This window comes from Pseudophryne corroboree, chromosome 12 (assembly GCF_028390025.1).
Source record: "Pseudophryne corroboree isolate aPseCor3 chromosome 12, aPseCor3.hap2, whole genome shotgun sequence".
Taxonomy (NCBI): domain Eukaryota; kingdom Metazoa; phylum Chordata; class Amphibia; order Anura; family Myobatrachidae; genus Pseudophryne; species Pseudophryne corroboree.
In genome coordinates, this window is record NC_086455.1 from 28,847,814 (window position 1) to 28,874,076 (window position 26,263).

At 45.8% G+C, this 26,263-nt stretch overlaps 1 protein-coding gene across 7 annotated transcripts in view; it reads right to left on the reverse strand.

Annotated features, from left to right (window-relative positions):
- Positions 1-26,263, reverse strand: part of SIPA1L1 (signal induced proliferation associated 1 like 1) — a 396,543-nt gene that overhangs the window by 243,646 nt on the left and 126,634 nt on the right. The gene's annotated exons all lie outside the window — the stretch shown is intronic.

Genomic DNA, 26,263 nt, shown 5'->3' on the forward strand with positions numbered 1-26,263 from the left:
TTACACTGCAATTTAGATTTCAGTCTGAACACACCCCACCCAAATCTCACTCTCATTGCACATGTTATATCTGACCCCTCTGCAGTGCAAATGGTTTTACCCATTAGCTAACATTTGCTTCTGCGATCAGGTCTGAATTAGGCCCTTAGTCATATCTCCACTTGCGGCTAAATGGGCGTAATTGGGTGGCTACAGAGCATTCTCAATGTAAGTTTAGTGAGGGCATATAGGGGCGGTTGTGCAGACAGAATTGCGGCCTATGCTGAGGTGTGCATGCACAGACATCAGTCTAATTGCAGAAGCAATGGCTGTGCCGGATGACCCACAGATTGCAGGCATTTATCTCGGAATCTGTGGGTTAACACTTGCTAGCCGTAGGTTTACCGTAAGGAGAAACTGCTTAATAATTGAATAGCTTTGGGCATTAAACCCTGAGCTCTAACCATGCGTTAAACTGGCTAATCGAATCTGCACCATAATGTCGTACTTTGATGCATACCGCTAAATCTGCCAATCAACTGGCTTTAGAAGCAGGTGTGATCTTAGCAATTTATTATATTGGAATATATAATTTTTCTAGACTGCAAGTGACACAATTATGTAAATTCAATGCAGATTGACTAGCGCCGGGAATTAGCTCCCGATGCTATTCCATTCAGTGCGCTGTTATGTCGGAGAAGGCCACTTCCTGCAAACTAAACAGGGTGTTTTGTTGTGAGAACCAGCATTCTCCGACCTAAGTGCCTGGCGCGATGCGGTTTCCGCCGGTCTAAGGGATGCAAGAAATAATCCTCTAGTCGGATGGCACGTCGTGCTGAATTCATTAGCACCGGGAGCTAATTCCCGGCGCTATTCAATATGTGCTGAATTAAATTGACCCCAATGGGGGGAATTCAATTTATATCGCCAATCCCCCGTCTGAAGGTGACGAGAGATTGCAGAGGCAATATACAATTGATGCCGTTTATCGTGACGCATAAGAGCAGCTAAACCGGACTAAAAACTAATAGGCGCAATATCAAAAAGTGCCATTTGGGTGCCCAAACGACCCATTTTTTGCACATTTAAGCACACCAGCATGGGGGGGGGGTGGTTCAAGCTGAAATGTGTCTCCCTGCAGCTCAGCGCACCCTAACGGAATAATAATTGAATTGCTCCATTGGGCGCATTTAATGGGGCCGCGGGGAGAAACAATTCTATCTCCCCCCCCCCCTTCCCCCAATGAGTGAGGTTAGGGAGAGTTTAAACTACTCCCCTGTACCCAATACAGAGATCTGTTGATACTGTTGACAATACAATTATCGCGACCATTAACGTGGGTATTCCATACTTATGTGAATGATATTAGCTCAAAGTTGTGTCTCCAAAATAGGAAATGCTTATGCAAGAACGAAGGATCCGTCGTCATAGCCCAAATGAATATGAAAGTAGTAATGGTCATCTCACTTGACAGCAGGAAACACTCATCTTTTCCAGAGGTAAACAGTATACCCTTGGGCTTGCAGTGTATTGTTCTATTGACTATCTGCACTTCAGCAACTCTGGCTCATTTACATGTTACAGCGAAAATGTAATTCATGTGACATTCAAGAAAAAATACAGTGAAACAAGTCAAGTTAACGTTCACTCTCATGCGTGATACCGAACACAAAGGTGACAGGAGGACAGAGAAAATTATTGTGACAAGAAAAACTGTAGATCCAATGTAATGCTATGGACTGATTGTAAATAGAAATGCAGGACTAAATAGCCGCATCCAAAATCAAATCCAAAATAGCGACAGATCAGGCCATTAGACAAACGAATGCAATTAAAATAAATAAGACCGTGATAAACATATGGAGCGAGGCACGAAAGTGTAAACAGTCTTAAGCGCTTACTTGGAAGTTTGAATACATACAGAAATCTAGAGTTTTGTGTGATTAGGCTACGGGGTGCTGCGGCATATTGTCCGTCTATGGGTAAAGACCTGCCCTTGCCTAGGGTGCACCTTTCTCTGGATAAAAGGTGCTGTATATTTAGTTTATTTCTTCTTTTGTATATGCAGCGTTAAGTATACATCTTAAGACACACCTCAAATCAAGAGGGATGTGTTTGTTACAGTTCATACAGACCTCTGCTTGCAACACACATCACCAAGTACAAGTTAAAAAAAAGCCAAAGGCAAGGGCTGGTAGGACACCTTTGAATACAATAAATTAAATATTGCCCAGTGCATCAATTAACTAAAAAAACTAAATTTTTAATGGCTTTCGCCATGCTTGGCACAACTCTGCTCTGTGAAGAGAATGGCAGCCGGCTTCAAGCACATTTCCCTGTGCACCAGCATCTCAGAAGATAGATCACAACTGAATACAAATCAGACAACATCCTTGTTTAATGCCAGAAAAGAAAAAAAAAGTGGCATGTAAAGCTTATATAACTGACCCAACCGCCGGTGCTAGGGTGTTAGGTGTCTCAATGCAAACTACAAATTGTGCTCTCCCATACTTTACAAAAGTGACAGCGCACATAATGCCCACTGTGGCAGTGATGCTTATACACATAATGCCCCCTGTAGTAGTGACGCTTATACACATAATGCTTCCATGTAGTAGTGCCGCTTATACACACACAACGAACCCTGTAGCAGTGACGCTTACACGCGTAAAAAAGCCCCTGTAGCAGTGGCGCTTACACACGTTATACCAGGCGTAGCAATGCCACTTATACACATTATGTTGCACAGTCACACATACACACACCACGTACATACACACATACTGTATATACAGTACACAGATACTGTATACATATACATACACACACTCTCTCTCTCTCTTTCTTACCTAAGGAAGTCCGGCAGGCCGGGGCTGTAGCAGCTCATCCTCCTGTGTAGCAGGCTGCAGCCTAGTCCCGTGTAGCTCCGCCCCTCAGTCCCGCATAGATACCGTACCCTTTTGGCTCCGCACTCTGCACTGTCACAGGCGAGGGAGGGGCGAGGAGGCTTCATGCTGCCGGCGCCGCTGCCTGTCATAGACAGTGACACGCGCAGCAGCAGAGATAACAGCTCAGCACAGAGATGCAGAGCAGGGAGAGCGCCTCCCTTCTTTGCATTCTTTTGCTGAGCGGCTAGCGCCAGGTCTGGACCCAACCGTTATAGTTATATGATGGGAAAATACCAGCATTACAGGTATAGCACTGTGCACAACAATGTAGGGTTTATTAAACTGGAGCTTATTCTAATTGTTCAAGGGATTCCAATAATACAGGAATCCGGACCATAGGTCCACATACATTAGATCGACCCCATATGATCAACAGGCACAAGAGTAACATGGATAAAAAGGTCGACAGGTTTATATGGCCGCCATGACAATGGGCGACACGTTTTTTGCTTTTCAAGTTTTTGGACTTGTTACTTCCTTGACTATCCATGTCACAAACATGTAGTAACCTTACGGTGATCGAAGTGGTTCAGAGCGAGACGCCGTGCCAGAAGCGTGGTGAGCTGACGCGTTTTAACAAATGGTGGTTCCAGATGAAAAAAATATCCACACTAACCCCAACAATGCAAAACGTGTGTAGACCATTTTTGTGTCAACCATTGTCATGTCGACCTTTTGACCTTTTCTAGTGTCGACGTTTCATGTCGACCATATGAGGTCAATCTAATGACTGCAGACCTAATGCATGTAGATCTTGTATACCACACACGATAATGCAATGCAGACCTCATCAGAACAAACACTATACCAGGGCTTGACCCAAAAAAAAATTCAAAATCTAGGAGCCAGACCACTGCCCACCCCCTACAAAAAAACAACATAAGAAGACACAACTAAAACCCCCTTCCCTCCACAATCACATTACTGAGCAGCGTCCCCCACCCAAGGCAAATACCCCCAGGCAAACAATGCCCCCCCGGTACCACGACCACATAAATGAGCAGGTAAACCCGCCCCCCAGGCAAGTAACCTTCATGGTCACACAACTAAGGGGGTATCCCAAAGACAGACCACGCCTCCGCAGCCATGGCCAGGTGAACAATACCCTACCCTGTGGCCTCATCACTAACCCACCCAAAGGCCGCAATCATTGGCTACATATAGACCCTTTTATCGGAGTGCTCTATGCAGCAGGAATTTGGAGACCGCAGATGGACAGGCACAACAGTCCGCGCTGTCCAGGACGGATACTCCTGTGCATGGAATGTCCACCACAATACAGGCAAGCCCACGAATCTCTGCCAGGGCTGAAGAGGATCTGCTTTCTCCTTCCCTCTCTCCATAATCTGGTAGCCAGGTAGTAAAGTCTAGGGGCCATGGCAACCTGGCCCCTGGGATTTGTTGAGCCCTGCACTATACCTATACACTAATGACAGCTGGGATAGTGGAGTGTGCATCATTTACTACCCTGATCACAGGTTCTTATTACCCACTGCAAGCCAGGACCAATCACGGGTCACATGAGATTCTACTGGTGGTTTACGCAAAGCCAGTGGGCAAGGACCATGAGGCGGTCACTCTTACACGCCTACTTAGAGACAGACATGCTGTTATTAGCTATATATACACAAGCTTGTACAGTAGACTAATGGTGTGTACACACGGTGAGATTTTTTTCTTTTGATTTTGACTATATAGTCAAAATCGCAAGAAAAGTTAGTGCAAATCGCAAGGTGTTATGCCACTTGTGATTCCGATGCGCGGTCCCGCCAGGTCGGTATCGCAAGAAAAGATAGACTGTGCAGGCAAGTCAATCCTTGCTAGATCGGTGTACTATCTAGATCATCTCACATGTCAATTAAATATCACATAAGCCAAAATCGTAAGCACACATAGTCCATATCTCAAGAAAAGTAAGTCAAAATCGGTGGTGTGGGAGTTCAGGGGAAATCGCAAAGTGAAAATCGGGCATAGCAAGGATCTCACAGTGTGTACACACCATTAGGAAGATTAATCGATTAGCATTTAAGAGGTAAATGGTTTTTAGTTAAATTGTTGCTCCGATCGGGCGTGCATGTTGCGGATGATGGCAACGCAACCCAAATCTAATCTCCATGCATATGTTATATCTGCCCCCTCTGCAGTGCACATGGTTATGCCCATTACAGAAAAATTTGCTTTTGCAATCATCCTTAAATTAAGCCCATCTCTTTTCTCATCTTGCCTGTGTTCAGAAGGGAATTTTCATATTAATATAGGGGAAAATGTAATAGGGTGTGAGAATCAGAAAGTGAGAGATTTTGGTAAAATTCTCCTGTTTCTTTAAAGTGGAAATCAACCTGGTTTTCCTATGTAAATGATTGCCACTTTTCAAAAACAGGAAAATTTTACAAAAATTTCTCACTTTCTGATTCTCACACCCTATTACATCCCCCCCCCCCCATAGTATTTATTTGTGCATTGTCCTGTTGTATTACATAGCAATTTCATATCCGCGTCTTATTTGCCTCTGTTCACTGTACTCTGGTTTTGGAGGTTAGAATTATGACACGAATCCCGTTTCCACCATTCTGGAATAGGATGTGTGTGATAAACGGGAGTGCGCAGTCTGCGATAAGCTGTTTTTCGAGAGATAGGTAAGATAACTTTAGCTGCGATCCACGATCGTGTTAACACGGCTAACTGGATACCCCTCAGTGTTGGTTCATTTGTTAGCTGCAGTGGAATGTATACCATGGGGGTGATGATCTACACTTACGGGTCTGGATACCAGAAATGGTGCTGGAGTTGGCTTCAGACTCGGTGGCATTATTTCTTCTGTCTGCTGCCGATTCCTCTCCCTATGCAACCAAACCTCTGACTTGGCTTCCTCGTAGCGCTGCTTACCTGCCTTTGTCACCTGAAATAGTGACTCCTAGTTCCCATCCCGTATAGTGCTTTTAATACTATATTTAGCATTTGGGTTTTTGAGACACAAGTACGTGATGTTGCATTTTTTAGCATTAACCTGTACTTGCCACGCTCTTGACCATACTTCTAGTCTACCTAGATCAATCATTTGTTATACCCCCTCCTGATGCGTGTTCCCTATTGCATATTTTTGTGTCATCTGCAAAAAGTCACACTGTACTTTTTCTCCCAATACCATTTGCAATATCCCCAATAAAGAGGTTCATTATGAAATACCAAAGGTCGGTATGTCGGAGGTCACATGACCGACCGTGACATCCCGACAATGAGGATCCAGACACGAACCTATGTGGCGGGAGAGTGGCTAGGATTAACTCTCGGAGGTGACGGCTATGACTATAACCACCCCACCAGTGCCTAACCTTAACCAACCCCCTCCCCCCCCCCCCTCCTTGGCCCTAAACCTAACCCTGATACTCACCATCAGCATTCCGGCAGTTGGTGTTCTGACGCCGGTCTCCTGAGTGGTGTCAGGATTCCAGCGTCAACCGCCGGGATGCTGGACGCATCCCAATAAAAATTTAAAGAAAAACACTTGTCAAAATGAAGATCCTTGTGGTACGCCACCGGTAACCTGCCACACCCTGTGAATGCACTCCATTTACTACAACTTTTTGTTTCCTACACTGCTACCAAGATCTTATTTATTCAACCTGTTTAGTATCCAATCCCATGGTTTCCAAATTAACAGTCTGTGATACGGGTCCACTTCAAAAGCCTTACTAAAGTCTAGCGAAGATACATCTAAGCCCCACGATCTATGGGCCTAATTCAGACCTGATCATAGATGTGCTAAATTTATCACAGCTACGATCAGTCACACAGACATGCGGGGGAACGCCCAGCACAGGCTTAGTCCGCCCCGCATGTCAGGACATGCCCCCCAGCACAAGTACAAAAGAATCGCACAGCAGAGATACTTTTGTATTTTAGGAGGAGCTACTCGTCACTGCGAGGGTCGCAGCGGCTGCGTGTGATGTCACGCAGCCACCGTGGCCCACCCCCCACACGGTCCGGGTATGCCTGCGTTGCCCGGACCGCGCCCCTAAAACGGCAAACAAACGACAGCAGCCTTCCCACCAAGCAAACGCCTCGCCCTGTCAATCAGGCAGAGGTGATCGCAGGGTTGAGACGGTTGTCGGCTGTCTGGCATGCGCCGGCACACTGCGGTGCCGGTGCATGTGCAGTTCAGACCTGATCGGCTGCTGTGAGAAAATGCACAGCATCGATCAGGTCTAAATTGGGCCCAATGTTCTTGTCCATAACTGCATCTAAGGGATGCTTAGTAATTGTGGGTACCCGTACAAATACTTAATAATAAATATGCTCCTGGGTGAGATGTAAGAATGTGGCATATATGCCTATGACCTGTATAAATAATAAGATGGCTCTGACTATGTACTGTAGCAAGAATATAGAGTGAACTACAAAACATTTCTAATATCTCAACAGAAAATCAAAGAGTCAAATGTTCGTTTTAAGATTTATTTAGCAATTAGCCGCTCCCGAGGTCTTGTGATCTAGCGGAGGGCTTGCTGGTGTCAGCTGTTCCTGGATGCTGGTGGCTTCTCGGCACCTCTAGCACATGAATATAGGATGTGCATCTATATTAGCCACTTCCACGGCTTGTTGATCTCGTCGAGGGCCTGTGAGGGGCCTGGAGCTCCAGCCTTCCACCATGCGGAGATCAGCTGTTCCCGGATGCTGGTGACCTGTCTGATGATCTGGGAGACATCCTTGGGCTGCTGCACTTGGTTGTTACTGGCAGCTGCCAGGCTCATCCACTTCTCAGTGAGACACTGAGCCACGCTTCTTGCACCTTGGTAGATGTCTGCACACGGATGTCTCAGCGCTTTCTCCAGATCCCTGGACACGTTTCTGAGGTCTTTGGATGACATCACATGATTGGGAATAAATTCCATCATTACCGCAATGAGCCGCACAAGGTCTTCTGTCTCCATGAAGATGGTCAGTTTTTTCACTGCCTGCAACAAGAGCTTCTTCAGCAGCTGTTTCCTTGCCAGGAGTGTGTACAGGGACTCCTTGTACTGGGGATCCCCCCAGCTGTTGCCCCTCAGCATGCTGGTGTTACACCCCAGGTGGGGTAAGCAGGCGTGGAGACAGGCGGCTGCAGCTGATGACAGCTGGGCGTTGCTGCTCTGCATCTTGGTCATTATGACCAGAAGTTGTTCCTTTATAATGGCGCTGATGTCGCTCCATGGATAGCATCGGTAGCGCTTTATCAGCTCCGTGAGCAGGTGCAGGGCGCTCAGCTGGACGTCGTCGCTGGGATAATTGATGTACCTTAACATACGGAGCAGTATGTCATCGTGTCCATGACAGCTTTTCCCGTGGCCGGTCTGCACTAGGGCCGTTACTGCCTGCAGCACTGCCGGCAGAAGTGCCACGGTCGCCTTTCTCATCATGCACAGGAGAGCCTCGGTGATGGTGCTAGCGTGGTTCTTGGCCTCCTTTGGTGCTGAAGTTGCGCCATTGATTATGCACTGTAGGGCGGAGAGGCGTACGCCCTCATCACAGTGATTCAGCGCAGTCAGAATGTCAGTAAGGGCGATGTTACAGATTCCTCCTGACGTGCAGTTCTGGTGTTTCACCAGTTCTTCTGCCACTGCAGAACGTAGGTACTTTTTGGGTGCATCGTGGGATGTATGTAGCAGACATAACATCCTCAGCACCTCGGGCACAGTCATATAGTCTGTGCCCCGCATTTCTGCGTCTGGAGCTGCTAGCTGGTTGGTGTTGAGCAGCTCTTACCTCCTCTATCAGTATCACTGATATCTGGCACACAGCTTCTTATCACTGGTGTAAAGGAGATGAAGTTGTTGTAGTAAATCGCAATCGTAGTCTGAATCCGAAGAGTAGTCAAACTCGATCAAGCTCTGGATAGCAAGGTAAGTTGCCACCAAATGGGGCTGCCCCTGGCCAGCTCCCCAAGATGTAGGGCTGTGAGGCATTATGACATCATCCACATGTCATTATGACATCACAGATGGCTGCAGTGGTTAAGGATCTGGTTAGAACTAGTTCGAACTGGTCTATATACATTTTGTTTTAACCAATAACCTCATAACCTAAAGTCAGTATCTACAATAAGACCATCCAGGACATCTGCAGGAAATGTTAACAGATACTGTAATGTATATATTTTTTTAAATTGAGTAATTTTTATTATTTCAATCACACACATTTGTGCAAAACACTATAAAAAAAATAAAAAATAAAAACAGCTGCACAGAAACATAGAAAACATACCGTCACACTACAGAAAATAATATCCAGAGGTAACGGATATAGGGCCTAACTCAGACCTGATCACTGTTGTGTGAAATCGCAAGGCGGGCAATTATCGAACGACTGCGCATACAGACGGATCGTAATACGCACTCACGAGGACAAACTGCCTAAAGAAATCAGCATCTTTTTTGATTGCTATGCGAACGCAGGTTAATTGACAGGAAGCGGATGTTAGGTGGTGGGAACTGGTCATTTTGTGGGAGTGTCAGGAAAAATGTAGGTGTCCCCAAGCATTTTCAGGGTGGAGGGAGGGTGTAACGTCAGCTCCAGCCCCAATCAGCCTGTTTCTATCGCACTGTAGGAGTAAGTCCTGGGCTACACACAGACTGGAGAAATCATTCGATAGTGATTGAGTTGTAAACGGATTTGCAGTTGACCGGCGTTGGCAAAGCTTTTCGCATGGCATAAGCAGACTTCCAAGGGGCGGATTTTTACTCTGGGAACCAACTATCCGATCACAAACGTCTGCAAATTCGCAGCGGAACGATTAGGTCTGAATTAGGCTCATAGGGGGAGATTCAAATGTTTGAAAAGTCAGTTGGGAGTCTATTTTTTCCTATCTAATAGACAGGAAAAAACAGACACCCAACCGACTTTTCAAACGTTTGAATCTCCCCCATAGAGTCATATTATACAAATAGCAGCAAACAAAGTACATACACACTTGTCGGCAGGAATGAGAGACGGCGGGGGGTGGAGCTGGGGCCAAGCTGAATTCGTTAGCATGGCCCTAGCTGGTAATGTCGCCCATCGGACCTACATTCAGATCTAACGGAGGATGGGGCCGATGATCATAATGATGATGAGTGAGAGCGTGCATCGTCAGCGACATAGTGCATACACACTGTCCATACCGGTGCTATTCAATCCACTCTGAATTGAATCAAGCCCAATGAATGTTCTAAAACTTGTCCCGATTACAATGAGGCACATGGTGCTTTTCTGCAATAGCTACTAGTTAGTGACCCTTATTTACATCATAGTGTTACCTAAACATAGAGGCAGATTCAATTAGCCGCAGGGCTTACCTGTCTGATAAAGCTCTGACCTGAGCAATTCAATTAAGCGTCGCTTCCCCATGTGTCAAGCCCTAGAGGCAGCACTTAACACAGATCTTTCCTCGCAGCCTCAACAGCTGGAGTCTCAAGAGCTGTGGGGCTTAATGTGCAAGGTAGCGCATAGATTCCAGGTTAAGTGCCATGAATCTATGGGGTTGACTCACCCTGCGGCTCCCACTAGATGGCTATGAACAGAGCAATTCAATTGTTGCTCCGTTCGGGCATGAATAGCTGTGGGAGGACACATTTCAGCTCGCAGCCTTTTGAGGTACAAGTTGATATATGTGCGATAAATCGGTACTTTAGATGGGTTTAGTGGCTTCGCATAGCTAAACCAGTCACTTCTGGACACACACACTTAGGAATCTAACCCAAGGGGGAGGGACAATTGACTTGCTCCTATGGACACCTACTAAACAATTAAATTCCCCATGTGTTAATGCATGTTAGCTGCAGGTTGAGCACGCGAGAAAACTGCATAATAGTGGAAACTTTGACTTGAAACCCGAAACTTTAGCAGAGAGCAGTAAACACTGCAACTAATACCCCTTTTCCACTAGCTCCTTAAAACACGGGAAAATGCGCGGGGGCGCGCATTTACCCGTGTTTTTCCCTAGTGGAAAAGGGTCCCCCTGCAAATTCCCGGATCAAGTGATCCGGGAATCCTACCCGGGTAGTTTGCCGGGTTGAACACGTGTTCAACCCGGTAAGTTGTCTAGTGTGAGGCGACACGGCTCCCGTTCACAGTGTATTGGAGGGTGGCGCTGGGCGAACCCCCCTTTCAGACAGCGCTCACCAACCCGGCATATTGCCGGGTTGGCGACGCTACTAGTGACAGCGATCGCCTCTGAATCACCCCCAGTGTTTTATTACAGGAATAACAGACTCCTAGCTCTAATATTAAGTACATCCTTTCCTTCACAGGTAGGGCAACCATCTTGGAACTGAACCATACTTTTAGAGAATTCACTCAAAACTAAAGACAGTACTATATTTTGTGCTAGATGCCTCACTATTATCCTTAGTAACACAAAAACATGTAAGCAGCACTTAATTTCTGCGTAAGGAACACCATCTCTTTAAAGAACCATGTTCAAGTCAGAAATAAATAGAACTTCCCCAAGTAGTGTTCTTGTACATAGTAAAGAACAAATAATTCCTGCATAGATCAATGGAAATCTGGGTCGCAGGAGTTATATCAGAAAACACAATGGACAGAGTCAGCAAAACTCTTAGGGGGCAATTCAATTATTTTCATGCGCCCCATCTTACTTCTAAATTGACAGGAGATCGGGAGTCTCATTTCATATATTTTGTTTTTTGCTTGCGCCCAAATAGCAGGGTTTAGCAGCAAATAGTAGATAATCCCATTTAAAGTCCAGGTTAGGGCCTAAACCACTGATTTTTTGCACAGATTTCTTCTTGCACCTCAAAAGGCTGCGAAAAAAAAATGTCACCCCAGCGACTAACTGGCGCCTAATCTAGTGGTTCCAAACTCTGTTCATGTTTTCCAGATCTCCTCGCAGAATCACAAGTGAAATAAATTAGCTTCACCTGTGGATCTTTTAAAATGTGTACATGAGTAATGAAAACACCTGTGGCACCTGCTAGGTGACCTGGAGAACATGAACTGTTGGGGGTTCTTGAGGACCGAGTTTGGGAACCACTTGACTAAACGGAGCAACAATTGAATTGCTAAGTTTCGTGACCCCTAGTGGTAGCCACAGGGTAAAACAATTAAATTCCCATCTGAACCACTGTTCGGGAGAATATATCTAATACATTTTAAAGAACATGGGGTATATTCAATTGAAGTTGAAAGCTGCCGTCTGTCGAAAAGATGGCAGTTTTCGACTTTTTTAGGTCGGAAGTGGTTCTGACCTATTCAATCTAACCCCAAATTATTCAACAAGTCAAGGAATTTGACTTGTCGAAAAGCAGGTGGATTGGTGGAATAGCTGCCGATCCACAGGCTTGTGACAAAACGGGGCTAACACACACAGGTTTTGGCACCCTTTTCGACCATCTCAATTCGACCTTAAAAAAAGTCGAATTGAGATGCGGGAGCAGAGACGGGGGAGAGCAGTGCCAGAGGAGACCTCGCTTGCTGGAGCCAGAGGAGGAGACAGGTGGGTGGGGAAATTGGGGAGAGCCGCGCTACAGATGCGGGCAGCATAGCCGGAGGATGTCACAGCCGCCGCTCACAGCAGCATCCACCCGGCTCCAGCAAGCGAGATCTCGCTTGCTGGAGCCGGGTGGACGCTGCCGTGGAGCCGGGTGGACGCTGCCGTGAGTGGCGGCTGTGACACATCCTCCGGCTACGCTGCTCGTCTCAGCTTCCGCATCTCAATTCGACTTTTTTTTAAAGTCGAATTGAGATTGCATTGAATAGCCCATATGACATCACTGAGACATATTATCATTAATGCGGAATTAGTTTATACATTATTATAAAGAAAATGAAGGGTTTCACGGAATTAAATAATTAGAATATGTTCAAACAGTAATATGCTAGGCAACCATAAGTATATACTTAATTCATAATGCTACGCAGGGACACATTCATTTTGGAAATCCACAAACCTTTGTTATTTCAACCAGTTATTTTTGAAATGCCTGATCTGGTTAATTATTATTTTAGTGAATAAATTAATTTTGTAATTTCTGTAATGTGTTCTTATTTTTCGGTTGTGATTGCTTCCCACTTGATTGCACAGCTATTTACTGTAAAATTATAAATAAATGCCTGTTTTGCAGAGGATTTTCCTTTGCAGGATGGAATTTTAACCCATAATTTGAACAATTCTTATTTGTTTTATATAATTACTATTTTCAACCTTAAGCAGTGCGGCGTCAAATAATCTGAAATCAAAACAGGAGTAATACTGTTATTTTAATGACACATACATTCTTAAAATAAAAACAAGTGTATCTATTAAATCTAAATAGATACATTTAGATGGGATGCAGTTATGAGACCGGCCGACACAATTTCGGCGCCCAAATCCCGAACACTGACCAGCCCGCCAGTCGGCATGCCGACCAACAGGGACTATTTCCACTCATGGGTGTCTACGACACCCATGTAGTGAGAATAGAACCTGTGGCGAGCGCGGGGAGCCACTGAGCCCGCTGCTTGGCGAGCGCTGCATCTGACAGACTGGATCCCGGCATCAGTATGGTGACCAGCGGTCTACCAACCGACAGTCACCCGATACCAACATATTTGGATTATTTAAACATCACTCAATTGGTAACAAAGGGTCTAACGTGCAATGAAAAATATACCCCTCTCCGTTACACCACCACCATGCAAGGTTGGATCCATGGACCCAGTGTGGTCTTCTCCCGCTGTAACCCATCCCTTTCTACATGCTGTGTATTCAGAGACGCTCTTCTGTATACCACTGTTTCAATATATGGGTATTTTTCTTATGGTGGCATTTTTGTTAGCTTGAACCAATTTGCTCTCATTAACAAAGTGTAATTACCCACAGGACTGGCACTGAATAAATGTTTTTTGGAGACTGTCTTGCATGAAAATCCCAGGAGATCAGCAAACATGAAGAGACTCAAAGCAACCCAAATGGTACCAATCATTCCACTGTCAAAGTCACTTACATCCGATTACTTCCCCATTCTGGTGTTTGCTCTAAACGATCTCTGAACTTCTTTTATGCATTCAGTTGGCTTCCGCTCTACATTATACAGTCGTTGCTGAGTGTATATTAATCTACTTCACAAATTGCACCACCGGGGCAGGAACAGTTTGTGAGTGACAGAGCCCCAACCTCTAGGGTAGAACTGTGTTGAGAGAGGTACACCAACAGAGTCAGTAGCGGTCATAGAATGCAGACACTACCCACAGAACTTGCAGTGTATACTAGAGATCTACTGTAGATTAGTGGAACTTGATCTTGGTCCTCAGGACCCGTTTTCCAGCTCACCTAGCAGGAGTACAGGTGTACTCATCACTCACCGACACATTTTAAAAGATCCACAGGTGGAGCTAATCATTTCACTTACGATTCTGTGAAGAGACCTGGAAAACATGAACTGTTTGGGGACAGAGTTTGCGAACCTGTGATCTAGATCATCATTTGGAGCTACAGCTTGGGCTGTTCCTTCTTTTACAGACTTGAGAAGAATATTTTCTCAACACGAGCAGCTGCTTCCAAATAATCACACAGATCCCTGACATCAGACCCTGCTAAGTCCCATGCTTATTTTTGGTAGGTTTTGCAGCACAATTAACACAGACAAAAGCACTCCATGCTGTGGCAGAATGTCTGACTCATAATTTGTTTTCTAGGTCAATAAATAAAGGAGATTCCTAGGATTAACATTCAGCGTTTGTTCCCTGAGGAAAAGATCACAACCGAACTTGAATATCTTGACACAGAAAACATCTTCTGGGGCATCTAGTTTTATTAGAACATAATTATAAACAAAGCTCTCTCGCACATTCCTGAAAGCCATTTTTCTTAAGACATTTTGGGGGGGATTCAATTGTTCTGTGGGCGCCCATAGAAGCAATTCAATTGTTCCTTCCAGAGTGCCATTAATACCGGGTTTAGCCACACAAAGCAGATAGACCAGTCTAAAGTACTGCTTGGGGCACCTAAACTCCCATTTGGGTGCCCAATGTAGTAACTCATCACACATTTCAGCTCGCCACCTCAGGAGGCTGCGAGTTGAAATATGTCCACGTCCCCCCTATTCACGCCCAAGCAGAGCAACAACTGAGTTGCTCCAGCAGACGCCATCTAGTGGCAGCCACGGGGCAGAATAATTAAACTGATCCCTTTATTAGGAAACTAGCTGTTCTACCTGTTCTTTGTATGGGAGTTTCTGATTTTCACGGTTATACATATAAATGAGTGTTAACAATCTGTACAAACACTACAGTACGGCTCTCATGCTAAACAATACTTCTAATATCAGATACCGGCACGAGGTGATATTACACCGCCCGCTCACAGCAAATAATGCCTCTATTCAATTGAGGACGTCTCAGGACAACTGTAAAACAGCTATTAAACGGCAATAAACCACCTAAAAAATGTGTTAAATCAACTTAATTTTGACTTGCAAGGGAAATGAATATGGAAAGTTCAATATTATTAAATGGGGCCTGTGGGAAATGAGAATGCCGAGCACGGGAGAGACTAACCGGAGAGACAAATGTTTTATTGAGGACAGAGCGGCAGGAGACAGAGGCTTTATATCGCCAAAACAAACACAAGTTCACGATCCATACCCCCTTTCATTGCAGATAGTATCCATGGAAAATCACAACGATCCATAGACAAAGAAGAAAGTGCATGTATTTAGGAGACGTATGAAATCAGCAGCAGAAATAACTCGCAAAATACTTTTCTGCAGCAAGCAAGTCATAAGTAGATTATAAAGAAACTCAAAAATCAGAATCAGCTGCATATGTCAAGTAAAACCAAGAAAGAAAGAAAGAAAGAAAGAAAGAAAGAAAGAAAGAAAGAAAGAAAGAAAGAAAGAAAGAAAGAAAGAAAGAAAACTACTAAATGCATTTTAATCTATTTTTCATGATTTTGCTTCTCATGCAGTGTGCGAGGCAGAACAGCCATCACCAACAGAGGTGGTACTGGCAGATATAGTGGGGCAGATGTATTAACCTGGAGAAGGCATAAGGAAGTGATAAACCAGTGATATGTGTAAGGTGATAAAGGCAGCAGCCAATCAGATCCTAACTGTTAAGTTACATATGGTAGCTGATTGGCTGGTGCCTTTATCACCTTGCACATATCACTGGTTTATCACTTCCTTATGCCTTCTCCAGGTTAATACATCTGCCCCAATGTGTGTTAAACCAGTGCTATTAAGAAGGTAGCCTATAGATTCACTAAAAACTAGTGACATCACTGAGATTTTGACGCAATTTATGTCAATCCTCAGTGATGTCACTAATTCCCAGGTACACAAGCTGAACGTTAGATTGTTCACAAAATAAATGTATGTTGAAATGTACCTTCTCCACTCAAGAAATTAATGGATACATTTTAAAGGGTGTTATATGGGATCACGGTGGTCGGGCTGCCGGCGGTCACATGACTGACACCGGCTTCCTGACCATGAGAATGCCAACAGGGTATGGAGTAATTATTTTACCCCTCCCCTGCCCACTACCCTACCTCGCCTGGGGTGGCGGCTAAGATATGGCGGTTAGGGGTAAGATGGTGAGGATGGGGGTTAGGGCTAAGACCCATGAGGTGGCGGCTAGTGCTAAGACTCTGGAGGGTGGTTGCTACCGCTAACCCCCCACCACTCAACCCCCAAGTAGTGCTTTATCCTAAATCTACTCACAGCCCCAGGTCCTAACCCCATTTTAAATACCAAAACAAGTTGAAATAAAGGACTGTCTGAGCAATTAACTTTTTTTTAAAGTGGCATTCATTTACATGGCAAAACAAAGTTGATTTTGCCATGTAAACAATTGGCACTTTAAAAAAAAAAAAACAGAACTCTCAGAAAAGCTCTCACTTCCTGATTCTCACACCCTATTACATTCCCCCTAATGTGTCAGTGACTACAGCTTCCCACACCATCAAAAGGCACTTGGAAACTGGAGGCAACTGTCAGGACCCAAAGTCACAATAGAATCAGAAGACAATTTTGTGACAGTCAACAGGTCATAGGACAATAGCTTGAAGCATAGCTTAACAGTGGTGGCAGTAAGCAACCATCAGTTTCAAATCTGAAGAGACCACTGACAGGTCAAGTTGCTGTAAAAAAAGGCCATTGCTAAGATGGTAAAATAAGGAAAGTAGGCTTGCATTCACCATGAAGCAGCAGCAGACTACTGAAAACTGGAAGGTGGTCTTAAAGATGGTGAATCAAAATTTGAATTCCTCAGTGTGTGGCACCAACTATCAAACATGGAGGAGGTAGTGTGATGGTATGGGGCTATACAGCTGGATCGAGAATTGGTACAGAGTGACTGGCACTGTACCAAAGTCTGTCTGGTCTATTCCTAGTTGGTCAAGGGTGTGTCCTATAGCAATATAATGACCCAAAACAAGCCATGTCAGAACTGCCTTTATAAAGATAGGGTGATCCCACTAGATCTAGCTTGTGTCTATATCATCATACCCATCAAGTGCTCGATACCCAATCAGAGTGTTTCATGAGGGGTGACAGCTGTATAAGTGCAAACAGACTGATGGGGCAGGTAATTGGGTTTTATAACTCTGGTCTTCAAACTGGGCTTCCACAATATATAGTTGGAGGAGAAATTGAACAGAAAACTTACATTGTGGAGTTATCATTTGAAGCAGGGGTGGGCAATGGGGGTCATTCCGAGTTGATCGCACGTAGCAACTTTTTGCTGCTCGTGAGATCAACCTGACGCTGCCTATGGGGTAGTGTATTTTAGCATAGCAAGGCTGCGAATGCTTGTGCAGCCCTGCTATGCTAAAAAAGTTTCACGTAAAACAAGACTAGCCCTAGACCTACTTACCATTTGCGACGGATCTAGCGATGCAGGTCCCGGTTTGACGTCAGACATCCACCCTCAAAACACCTGGACACGGCTGAGTTCACTGGACCACTCCCGGAAAACGGTCAGTAGACACCCCAACATGCCATCCTCCTGTCAATCTTCTTGCGGTCGCCGCTGCGACCGCTTTCCTCGTTCCCGGCGTCGTTGCCCACACAGTTCCGACCCGATCGCACCGCTGCGAAGAAGTGCAGCGTGCGATCGGGTCGGGATAACCCCCAATAAGTGGCCCTCCAGCTGCACTGTGACTACACACACCAGAATACCCAGTCACAGTTTTACCATAAGAACATGCTGGGATGTGTAGTTCAACAGCTGGAGGGCCACTTAGGGTGGGATTCAAATGGTATATTACGCCCAATTTCCTTTCTAAAACGATCTCCGTTATCGCGCATATTGCACCCATAGTAATAAGGTTTAGCTGTGTAAACGGTTGGGTGCCTCGCTACTCCGGGGGTAGCGAGCTGAAATAATGATACCACGCACCCGAGGGCAGAAACAGAACGGGTGTGGAAAGGGGTGAAAATAATTGAATCCCGCCCTTATTGTCCACCCCTGCTTAAAAATAAGAGTAGAAGACTTGTCACCTCTGTGGCATGTTCTCTTTTCTTCGCCAAGTACTTAATAACCTGCGGCAAAAATAATGAAATAAAACAAATCCCCGCCACTATGCCTTCATCCAACCATTCCTTTTTCACCAGATACAAACTCAACGACTGGTGCAATTGGATTGCTAATCTGGTTTTTTATAAACCAACAAGCATAGCATGGCAAATAGCTCAAAGCTACACCTGTGAAAACTGCTGAAGAACATGTATGAATTAAACATATTGACGATGCAATCCAAGATTTCTCTTCACAGGTGACCGGGAGAAATAATAAGATTTTACTCACCGGTAAATCTATTTCTCGTAGTCCGTAGTGGATGCTGGGAACTCCGTAAGGACCATGGGGAATAGCGGCTCCGCAGGAGACTGGGCACAACTAAAGAAAGATTTAGGTCACCTGGTGTGCACTGGCTCCTCCCACTATGACCCTCCTCCAAGCCTCAGTTAGGACACTGTGCCCGGACGAGCTGACATAATAAGGAAGGATTTTGAATCCCGGGTAAGACTCATACCAGCCACACCAATCACACCGTATAACTTGTGATACTATACCCAGTTAACAGTATGAATATAACTGAGCCTCTCAACAGATGGCTCAACAATAACCCTTTAGTTAGCAATAACTATTTACAAGTATTGCAGACAATCCGCACTTGGGATGGGCGCCCAGCATCCACTACGGACTACGAGAAATAGATTTACCGGTGAGTAAAATCTTATTTTCTCTGACGTCCTAGTGGATGCTGGGAACTCCGTAAGGACCATGGGGATTATACCAAAGCTCCCAAACGGGCGGGAGAGTGCGGATGACTCTGCAGCACCGAATGAGAGAACTCCAGGTCCTCCTCAGCCAGGGTATCAATTTTGTAGAATTTAGCAAACGTGTTTGCCCCTGACCAAGTTGCAGCTCGGCAAAGTTGGAAAGCCGAGACCCCCTCGAGCAGCTGCCCAAGATGAGCCCACCTTCCTTGTGGAATGGGCTTTTACAGATTTTGGCTGCGGTAGTCCAGCCGCAGAATGCGCCAGCTGAATTGTGCTACAAATCCAGCGAGCAATAGTCTGCTTAGCCGTCCTGGAAACATAATTTTTCAAGGGCCTGACTACGTCCAGTAACTTGGAATCCTCCAAGTCCCTAGTAGCCGCAGGCAGTACAATAGTTGTTCAAGTGAAAAGCTGATATCACCTTAGGGAGAAACTGGGGACGAGTCCTCAATTCTGCCCTATCCATATGGAAAATCAGATAAGGACTTTTATATGACAAAGCCGCCAATTCTGATACACGCCTGGCCGAAGCCAAGGCCAATAACATGACCACTTTCCGCGTGAGATATTTTAGATCCACGGTTTTTAGTGGCTCACACCAATGTGATTTTAAGAAACTCAACACCACGTTGAGAACCCAAGGTGCCACTGGAGGCACAACCGGGGGCTGAATATGCAGCACTCCTTTTACAATGTCTGAACTTCAGGTACTGAAGCTAGTTCTTTTTGGAAGAAAATCGACAGAGCCGAGATCTGTACCTTAATGGAGCCTAATTTTAGGCCCATAGACACTCCTGCTTGTAGGAAATGCAGAAATCGACCTAGTTGAAATTCCTCTGTTGGGGCCTTTTTGGCCTCACACCAAGCAACATATTTTCGCCATATGCGGTGATAATGTTTTGCAGTTACATCTTTCCTGGCTTGAATCAGCGTAGGAATGACTTCCTCCGGAATGCCCTTTTCCTTTAGGATCCGGCGTTCAACCGCCATGCCGTCAAAACGTAGCCGCGGTAAGTCTTGGAACAGACAGGGCCCCTGCTGCCGCAGGTCCTGTCTGAGCGGCACAGGCCATGGGTCCTCTGATATAATTTCTTGAAGTTCTGGGTACCAAGCTCTTCTTGGCCAATCCGGAACCACGAGTATCGTTCTTACTCCTCGCCTTCCTATTATTCTCAGTACCTTTTGTATGAGAGGCAGAGGGAGGAACACATAAACCGACTGGTACACCCACGGTGTTACCAGAGCGTCCACAGCTATCGCCTGAGGGTCCTTTGACCTGGCGCAATATCTTTTATAGCTTTTTGTTGAGGCGGGACGCCATCATGTCCACCTGTGGCCTTTCCCAATGGTGTACAATCCTTTGGAAGACTTCTGGATGAAATCCCCACTCTCCCGGGTGGAGGTCGTGTCCGCTGAGAAGATCTGCTTCCCAGTCGTCCACTCCGGGAATGAACACTGCTGACAGTGTTAACACATGATTTTCCGCCCATCGGAGAATCCTTGTGGCTTCTGCCATCGCCATCCTGCTTCTTGTGCCGCCCCGTTGGTTTACATGGGCGACTGCCGTGATGTTGTCTGATTGGATCAGTACCGGCTGGTTTTGAAGCAGAGGCCTTGCCTGACTCAGGGCATTGTAAATGGCCCTCAGTTCCAGAATATTTATGTGTAGGGAAGTCACTTGACTTGACCAAAGTCCCTGGAAGTTTTTTCCCTGTGTGACTGCCCCCCAGCCTCAAAGGCTGGCATCCATGGTCACTAGGACCTAGTCCTGTATGCCGAACCTGCGGCCCTCTTGCATGGAACCTGCCGAATGGGATTGCTTCGTAGGAAGCTACCATTTTTTCCCAGGACTCGCGTGCAATGATGCACCGATACCTGTTTTTGCTTCAGGAGGTCTCTGACTAGAGATGACAGTTCCTTGGCTTTCTCCTCCGAGAGAAACACTTATTTCTGTTCTGTGTCCAGAACCATCCCCAGGAACAGTAGACGTGTCGTAGGAACCAGCTATGACTTTGGACTGTTTAGAATCCAACCGTGCTGTTGTAGCACTTTCCAAAATAGTGCTACCCCGACTAGCAACTGCTCCTTGGACCTTGCCCTTATAAGGAGATTGTCCAAGTACGGGATAATTAAAACTCCCTTTTTTCGAAGGAGTATCATCATTTTGGCCATTACCTTGGTAAACACCCTCGGTGCCATGTACAGTCCAAACGGCAGTGTCTGGACTTGGTAATGGTAATCCTGTACCACAAATCTGAGGTACTCCTGGCGAGGATGGTAAATGGGGACATGCAGGTAAGCATCCTTGATGTCCCGGGATCCCATGTAATCCCCCTCGTCCAGGCTTGCAATAACCGCCCTGAGCGATTCCATCTTGAACTTGAATTTTTTTATGTATGTGTTCAAGGATTTTAAATATAAAATGGGTTTCGGTACCCCAAACCGTGTGGAATAGTAACCCCGTCCTTGTTGAAGTAGGGGCACCTTGAGTATTACCTGCTGGGAATACAGCTTATTAATTGCCTCTAGCGCAGCCTCCCTGCCTGAGGGAGTTGTCGGCAAGGCATATTTGAGGAAACGGCGGGGGGGAGACATCTCGAATTCCAGCTTGTACCCCTGAAATACTACTTGAATGAAACAGGGATCCACCTGTGAGCGAGCCCACTGATCGCTGAAATTTTTTGAGACGGCCCCCCACCGTACCTGGCTACACCTGTGGAGCCCCCGCGTCATGCTGTGGACTCAGAGGAAGCGAGAGAAGAATTTTGATTCTGGGAACAGGCTGACTGGTGCAGCTTTTTCCCTCTCCCCATGTCTCTGTACAGAAAGGAAGCGCCTTTGACCCGCTTGCTTTTCTGAAGCCGAAAGGACTGTACCTGATAATACAGTGCTTTCTTAGTCTGTGAGGAAACCTGAGGTAATGGATACGAGGTCCCAGAGACCATCCCCAAATAATTCCTCACCCTTATAAGGCAGAGTCTCTATGCGCCTTTTAAAGTCAGCATCACCTGTCCAGTGACAGGTCTCTAATACCCTCCTGACAGAATGGTCATTACATTCATTTTGGATGCCAGCCGGCAAAATATCCCTCTGTGCATCCCTCATATATAAGACGACGTCTTTAATATGTTCTCATGTGTGACAGGGTCACCGACCACGCTGCAGCAGCACGATCTGCAGGTCTCAGTCTAGTACCTGAGTGTGTAAATACAGACTTCAGGATAGCCTCCTGCTTTTTATCAACAGGTACCTTCAAAGTGGCCGTTCCTAAAACGGCAGTGCCACCTTTTTTGACAACCGTGTGAGCGCCTTATCCACCCTAGGGGATATCTCCCAGCGTAACTTATCCTCTGGCGGGAAAGGGTACGCCATCAGTAACTTTTTAGAAATTACCAGTTTCTTATCGGGGGGAACCCACGCTTTTCACACACTTCATTCATTCATCTGATGGGGGAACAAAACACTGTCTGCTTTTTCTCCCCAAACTTAAAACACTTTTTTAGTGGTAATTGGGTTAATGTCAGAAATGTGTAACACATTTTTTATTGCCGGGATTAAGTCACGGATGTTCCTAGTGGATTGTGTATATGTCTCAACCTTGTCGACACTGGAGTCAGACTCCGTGTCGACATCTGTGTCTGCCATCTGAGTGAGCGGGCGTTTTTTGAGCCCCTGATGGCCTTTGAGACGCCTGGGCAGGCGCGGACTGAGAAGCCGGCTGTCCCACAGCTGTTACGTCATCCACCCTTTTATGTAAGGAGTTGACACTGTCGGTTAATACCTTTCACCTAACCATCCACTCTGGTGTCGGCCCCACAGCGGGCGACATCACATTTATCGGCATCTGCTCCGTCACCATATAAGCCTCCTCATTAAACATGTCGACACAGCTGTACCGACACACCGCACACACACAGGGAATGCTCTGACTGAGGACAGGACCCCACAAAGCCCTTTGGGGAGACAGAGAGAGAGTATGCCAGCACACACCAGAGCGCTATATAATGTGGGGATTAACACTATAACTGAGTGAAATTTCCCCAATAGCTGCTTGTATATATAATATTGCGCCTAAATTTAGTGCCCTCCCTCTCTTTTTAACCCTTTGAGCCTGAAAACTACAGGGGAGAGCCTGGGGAGCTTTCTTCCAGCTGCACTGTGAAGAGAAAATGGCGCCAGTGTGTCTGAGGGAGATAGCTCCGCCCCTTTTTCGCGGACTTTTCTCCCGCTTTTTTCTGGATTCTGGCAGGGGTATTTACCACATATATAGCCTCTGGGGCTATATATTGTGGTATTTTTGCCAGCCAAGGTGTTAATATTGCTGCTCAGGGCGCCCCCCCCCAGCGCCCTGCACCCTCAGTGACCGGAGTGTGAGGTGTACATGAGGAGCAATGGCGCACAGCTGCAGTGCTGTGCGCTACCTTGGTGAAGACTGATGTCTTCTGCCGCCGATTTTCCGTTCTTGCTTCTGGCTCTGTAAGGGGGACGGCGGCGCGGCTCCGGGACCGAACACCAAGGACTGGGCCTGCGGTCGATCCCTCTGGAGCTAATGGTGTCCAGTAGCCTAAGAAGCCCAATCCGGCTGCAAGCAGGCGAGTTCGCTTCTTCTCCCCTTAGTCCCTCGCTGCAGTGAGCCTGTTGCCAGCAGGTCTCACTGAAAATAAAAAACCTAAATCTTTCTAAGGGCTCAGGAGAGCCCCTAGTGTGCATCCAACCTCGGCCGGGCACAAAATCTAACTGAGGCTTGGAGGAGGGTCATAGTGGGAGGAGCCAGTGCACACCAGGTGACCTAAAGCTTTCTTTAGTTGTGCCCAGTCTCCTGCGGAGCCGCTATTCCCCATGGTCCTTACGGAGTTCACAGCATCCACTAGGACGTCAGAGAAAATTAAGTGCAATTAAAGCATAAGACACATGCATTTAGGTCGCAGCAGGACTACTGTTCTTCTGGTATCACAATCCAGCTCTGGAATAAAATGGATGTCTGCAGGACGGTATCCGTTCACATGGTCGACCATGTTATGGTCGACAGTCATTAGGTCGACCACTATTGGTCGACATTGACACATGGTCGACGCATGAAAATGGTCGACATATGAAAAGGTCGACATGAGTTTTTTAACTTTTTTTTTGTTTTGGGGAACTTTTCCATACTTTACGATCCACATGGACTACGATTGGAACGGTAAAGTGTGCCGAGCGAAGCGGTAGCGGAGCGAAGGCACCATGCCCGAAGCATGGCGAGCGAAGCGAGCCATGCGAGGGGACGCGGTGCACTAATTGGGGTTCCCAGTCACTTTACGCAAAAAACGACACCAAAAAAAGTTAAACTCATGTCGACCTTTTCATATGTCGACCTTTCATGTGTCGACCATTTTCATGTGTCGACCATGTGTCCATGTCGACCATGTCAATGTCGACCAATAGTGGTCGACCTAATGACTGTTGACCATAACATGGTCGACCATTCATACCGGAACCCTGCAGGACACAGGGGCTCAGATATGCTAAGGTTTAACCACCATCTTAAAATAAAGTTTTACCATGGAAAACACGAATATTCCCTGTAGTCTCAGCCTGCAAAGGCACTGACATTGTAAGACAGCTCTTGTTTGTTTTACTTGGATATATCTACAACATTCCAAGATGTTATGCCATAATAAATCAGAGAACAGTTTAAAGTTGCTAGACTTCCTTCTATTCAATATGGTAAGGGTCTACAAATTGTTTGGAAAATAACCATACTCCAACAAAAATAATAGTTTAATTCATTATTAGAGTCCTGTGAAGCCCTGGCTATGTATAACCATGTAAAATGGAATTCTCTTGAGCTGCTTTAAGGGGTCTATTTACTAAGCGTTGGATGAGGGTAAAGTGGACGAAAATAAAGTGCTTTAAGGGGTCTATTTACTAAGCGTTGGATGAGGGTAAAGTGGACGAAAATAAAGTACCAGCCAATCAGCTCCTAACTGCCATGTAAAAAGTTAGGTTTGAAAGATGACAGTTATGAGCTGGTTGGCTGGTACTTTGGTGTCTATTTACTAAGGGGGACATGTACTAAGCAGCGGAGAAGTGAGCCAGTGGAAAAGTCGCCCATGACAACCAATCAGCAGTGACGTAACATTTATAATTTGCATACTATAAAAGTATTCAGCGCAGCTGATTGGTTGTCATGGGCAACTTCTCCACTGGCTCACTTCTCCACTTTTATCACTGCTTAGTACATGTCCCCCTAGGTCTTGGATGGAGATAAAGTGGACAGAGATAAAGTCCCAGACAATCAGCTCCTAACTGCAATGTCACAGGCTGGGTTTGAAAAATGACAGTTAGGAGCTGCTTGGCTGGTACTTTATCTCCATCCAAGGCTTAGTAAATAGACCCCTATGTGCTGAGAGTAGCCTCAGAATAAGCCAATAGAGCACAGGTTCTCAAACTCGGTCCTCAGGACCCCACACGGTTCATGTTTTGCAGGTCACCTGTAGATTTTTAAATTGTGACAGTTGGTGACACACAGTGCAGCTGCCGGGTGACATGGAAAACGTAAACCGTGTGGGGTCCTGAGGACCGAGTTTGAGAACCACTGCAATAGAGAAATGGCAGAAAAAGACAATCTAACCAGCGAGTGCATTTCCTCAGTATAATGCCCTAACACCTTGTCTTGCGGGGCAAGCATAACATTATAACAGTAGGGATTCTATCTATAAAATTGCACCTGTCCATATCATTGTGCAAGGACCGAAGGTGCCAAGTTTTTTTCATATTTGTAATTGTATACCGGGCTTTAGCCGGAGATCCCTGGCACCTGTAATGCTCTTCATGTATAAGGGCAACCAATAACGTTTCACATACACTTGCCCTAAGTGTGCTAGTTATTTTCTGTGTATATCTACTAAATAATGCTACAGAACAGAGTTTACATTACATTAATGTGGAAATAATAGCATTTCATTTGGAGAAAAGTTTGTTTATCTTAGTGCTTACAGTGAAAGGATTAAAAATCAATAAAATATCTATGGGGCTTATTTACCATCATGTGACAAATTATCATTAAACCTTAGCAACCAAACACTTGCACTCATTCTGGAACCTGCACTTGAC